The sequence below is a fragment of the Arachis hypogaea genome, chromosome 15, assembly GCF_003086295.3.
Source record: "Arachis hypogaea cultivar Tifrunner chromosome 15, arahy.Tifrunner.gnm2.J5K5, whole genome shotgun sequence".
NCBI classification, from domain to species: Eukaryota; Viridiplantae; Streptophyta; class Magnoliopsida; order Fabales; family Fabaceae; genus Arachis; species Arachis hypogaea.
Genome location: NC_092050.1, coordinates 93,154,245 through 93,159,321, shown reverse-complemented (window position 1 = coordinate 93,159,321; position 5,077 = coordinate 93,154,245). Strand labels below are relative to the sequence as shown.

General features: G+C 37.0%; 1 non-coding gene across 1 annotated transcript; it reads left to right on the top strand.

Moving 5' to 3' along the window:
- The first annotated feature begins 275 nt into the window (after positions 1 to 275).
- Positions 276 to 382, top strand: LOC112752695 (small nucleolar RNA R71). The gene has a single exon (XR_003177119.1). It is a non-coding gene; the product is annotated as a small nucleolar RNA R71 (small nucleolar RNA).
- The last annotated feature ends 4,695 nt before the right edge of the window (positions 383 to 5,077 follow it).

Genomic DNA, 5,077 nt, shown 5'->3' with positions numbered 1-5,077 from the left:
TTCTTTCCATCCTCTTGGTAAGGTTAGCCAGCTGCTTGGTGATCATCTTGTTTTGAGCCAGCAGTGCATCCATGTTATTCAGCTCCATTACTCATCGCGTATTGTCCCTTTCAGAAGCATAGAAGTAGTCATTCTCAGCTACAGTCTCTATGACATCTATGGCTTCTTCAATGGTCTTCTTCTTGTTCAGAGATCCCCCGGATGAGTGGTCCACTACCTTCTTTGATTCATAAGAAAGACCCTCATAGAAAATGTGTAACTGCACCCATTCATTGAACATATCTGGCGGGCACCTTCTTGTCAAGTCCTTAAACCTCTCCCATGCTTCATAGAGAGTTTCACCATCTTGTTGCCTAAAGGTTTGTACCTTAGCTCTCAACCTGTTGATTCTTTAAGGAGGATAGAATCTCGCCAAGAATTTGTTTACCATATCTTCCCAGGTTGTCAGACTCTCCTTCGGGAAGGATTTCAGCTATTTAGATGCTTTATCCTTGAGTGAGAAGGGAAACAGAAGCAGCCTATAAGTGTCAGGATGAACACCATTAGACTTCACAGTATCACATATCCTTAGGAAGGTGGTAAGATGTTGATTGGGGTCTTCTTGGGTACTTCCTCCGAATGCACAGTTGTTCTGAACGAGGGTGATGAGCTGGAGTTTTAGTTCAAAGTTATTAGCATGTATGGTTGGCTTTTGGATGCTACTTCCATAGTTTCTTGGGTTTGGATTGATATAAGAGCCTAGAACTCTTCTCTCTTACCCAGCATGATTCACTGGACCTTCTCTGGCATGGTTGTGAGCCTCTTCTTCATGGTGGTTCTCCATATTCTCCTCCATGTCTGGTTCAAAATACTCTTCCTCTTCCTCAGCACCAACGACTCTCTTTCCTTTTGTTTCTCTCTTTAATCTAAGGAAGGTCCTCTCAGGTTCAGAATCAAAGGAAGTTGAAGCCCTGCTTCTTCTACCTGTCATATAACCAACAAGGCAAAAGGCAAGAGAGAAATTGAATGGAAATTACTCTTGTTAGAATGGCTGTTAGTGTGAGTGATGCAATATATCAAACAGTTAGTGGGTTAGTTAACTGACTTGTAAACAATGGTGAAAAAACAACAAATGGGTAAGGGATAAAGGAAAGAAAATAACTAAAACTGAAAGTAAATCACTCAAATGGAATTAAACAAAACAAAAGAAAAATGCTCAATCTAGTTATCCTCCAACTTAATCATTGTCGATACAAAATTAATCCCCGGCAACGGCGCCAAGAAATGTAAATGAGCGAGAAAGTAAAAGAGCTGAATCTTAAATTACAAGAAATGTAAATGACTGGAATCTTAGATTGCAAGAAAGTAAAAGTGCAGAATCTAAATTTCAGTGAAACTTAAATTGCATGAATTATAAAAAGAATTGGGTCGGGGAATCGAGATAGCAGTGAACAATGTCAATTAAAGCGAATGCAGAGAAATCTAAATTGAAGAAATTCTAAGAGAATGATTCATCAAGGATTAGAGATACTATAATCCATCATGAATCAAATGGGTCTCAACTCCTTTCTTAATCATATGAGTAGATCTATGGCAGATTGAAATCGATTGGATCCCAATTCCTTGGCAATCCAATCTCTCTAATCACAATCAATCTTGCCAATTGCTTGATCTAATTGTCATGAGAAGAGTTAGAACACATTCTCTTATCCATAAGCCACAAAAACTCTCAAAACCTCAATTCCTTCCGAATGGTGTTGGTTAAGAGATTTGTGAAGGATAGAGCTCCAATTCTAATACAAGTGATTCCCCTTCCGAGGCTCACACAAGAATTCAGTTGAATTAAACCCCTTTCTGGAGTGAATAATTCACAATCAAAACAGAAGTTATCCTCTAGCTACCCAAATGAATTGAGAAGAAGAAGAATTTCATTGATTCATTATGATTATAGTAGAGCTCCTCCTCCTAATGAAATTGGGGTTTAGTGACTCATAGATCTAAGTTCAAACAGAATTCTAAATTGGAAATTAGACTGAACATTGATGGGTTGGAAATGAATTCCAACACCTAAAACTCACCGGCAAGTGTACCAGGTCGTATCAAGTAGTAAAACTCACTTAGAGTGAGTTCGATCCCACAGGGATTGATGGATCAAGCAACTTTAGGGAGTGGTTAGTTTAGTCAAGCTAACATTGAAGTGAAATTGGATGAAATGTAGCCAACAGAAAGTAAATTGACAAGAATTGTAAATGATAGAATGTAAATAGGTAGAAAACTTAAAGAGCAAGAAATGTAAATTGACAGAATCTTAAATGACAAGAAATATAAATTGCATCAAAGTAAAGGGGGATGGGTGCTGGAAATTAAAGAAAGAAATAGATCAAAGCTTAGAGTAACTGCAGAGAATTAAACTTGCAGAAAAAGTAAATCAGATCATGAACAGAAATGTAAAATGCCAAACAAGTGCAGAAGAATTAAATTGCTTGAAAGTAAATTGAATTGGGTGTTGGGAATTAAAATTTAACAGGAAAGTGTCAAGTGCAATCAATCAGAGAGCTAGAATATGAAATGGGATGCAGCAGATATCAAACAAGAAAGAAAAATTGCTTGAAGAAGCAAAACAGTAAGAAAACTCAGCTCTATTGTGAAATCTAAAAGGACAAGTGAAGATCTCGATGAGACTAGAAAACAGGTCTAGATCTCAATTCCTTCCTTGATCCAACAGTAAACAACTTGCAGAAGAAAAGAAGATGAAAGCAGTGAAGAAAAATTAGATCCAAATCACAATTCCTTGAAATTATGCAGAAAAGGAAACAAAGAGAAATCTCAGATCAAGAATGAAACAGAATTCCTTCAATTCTCAATCCAAGACTCAAAAGAAAATTAAAAGAGAGCTATCTATTCTACTTGCTCCCTATTGGAGCCAGCCTTTTTAACAAAGATGAAAACGATGCCTTATATAGGCTTTACAAAATGAAAATGAAAAAGAAATTGAAAACAAATTACAATTAAATGAAATTCCTATTCTAACTTGTTCTTGTGCCTTTGAGTGATGATGTGGGCTTTGCTTGCTTTGGATTAGAAGAGAGATGGGTCCAGTTGGCCTTGGTTCAATTGGTGAAGAATTGAATCCAATTTGATTTTTAATTGAATTTTGGACCATGGGTGCTACTCCCAAGGAACGGCTCAGTTGAAATACCAAACTGAGCGCCCAAACTTGCTTTGTCTTACCCAATTTGGTGTGCCATCCCCTTGTCCGTGTCACACTTTTGTGCGCATGATTTGCTCCTTGGCGTGCCAAAATGTGAAGAGTGTGGGGGGAAATAGCGCTCAGTTGGGAAAGTGAACTGAGCTTCCCTTTTTTTCTTGTGTAGTGCTCCACCTTTGAGTGTGACGCCTTGAGTTCGAACCTTGGTGGAAGCACTTTTGTGAGCCTTTTTCTTGCATTTTCATGAGGAGAGAGCACGACAAAGCTCAGTTGGGAAAGTGAACTGAGCTTTCATAGGCCTTGACTTTCCAATTTTTGCTTTCCTTATGTCTCCCCCTTCGAGCCTTGTGAAGCCACTTTGGTTTATTTTTGCTTGTTTTTGGTCCTTAAAGATGATTTTCACTTGTGTCTCAATTTCATGCCAAATATGGACTACTATATATTGTTGGAAAGCTCTGAATGTCAGCTTTCCAACACAACTGAAAGCACATCAATTAGACGTCTGTAGCTCAAGTTATGGTCCTTTGAAGGAGGCATGGTCATGCTGTGAGCGCCCAAGTTTAACTTAGCGATAATTCTTGCTTCCAAGCCAAATTTTTCACGATAAAGCTAGGTTCACTTAGTTAACTGAGCTTTGAGTGCTGATTGTCAAGCTTCCTTGATTTGGTCATGGGCCACGCTTTTAAAAGCGTGGCCTAAGGCTCCAAAGTATGCTCCAACTTCAAAGTGTGCCCCAAAACTCTTTTTTTCTCCTTTTTAGCTTATTTTGTGCTTTTTGCTTCTTTTTCTTCTTATTTCCTACAAAATTTATAAAATTAAAAGATCAAGGAAATGTACCATTTAAGCACCAAAGAATGCAATATTTAAGCACTAATCATCAATTTCTTGTATGAAAAAGCATAGAAAAACATGACATGATGACATGTCATCACAACACCAAACTTAAACCTTGCTTGTCCCCAAGCAAGAAAAGAATCATGCAATAAAGATTGACAATCCAAGGTAAGAAGAATAGCAACTCAATGTTCACGGTAGGCTAGTTTTCTATGCATGCTACAATCACAAAGGAAATGTAAATGATTGATGCTTCTATCTAACTCATTTTATGAAATCTTTTCCTTATATCTCTTCCTTGAAACAAGCTTTTGATTTTCTTATTAGCTTCTCCTTTTGGGTGCTTTGCCCCATGAGTTGATAACAAATCTACGACTCTAAATGCTTTGTTTTCAAGTTTTACCACTTGATACATAAGCACCACAAGCATTTAATTAGAGGACTTCTTTAAGCTCTTTTGTTTCTTTTCTTTACTCTCTAATCATTGATGCTCAGAGCCTTGAGCCTTGAGGGAGTGCATTTGCACTTTGAGCCTAACCTTGACTATAAGTGTTTTGTTTTCAAGCTTTTTGCTTGATACATAAACACCACAAGTACTTAACAATTTAATTGTTATTGGTACTTAGAGCCTTCAGCTTTCTCATTCTTTCCCTTTTTCTTTTCTTGCCTTAATTGTACTTGCTTCTTCAAGGTTTTCATGATTTTCAAAAGATTTCACAAAATATCCTAGATGAAAACTTCAATTAAATAAAATCTAATGCAATTGAGCAACAATCAACCATACTAGCCTTTCAATGCTTGTATGCATGCTAAGTTCTTCTTTAATGCCTTGTTTGTTTATGATCATGATACTTTACTGCTTTGAACTTCAAAACTGAAGTTGGTAGTTATAATGGCACAGCAACATGTTACAAATCAAGATTCAAGCTATGCTTATTCATACCCCACATGCATACAGAGAATATAAAGATAATCATGCAATTTAAAGTGCTGAAAGCAAATGAACGGAAAAAGAACTTTACAACCTTGTAGTTCATCTTCTCTATTATTGTTATT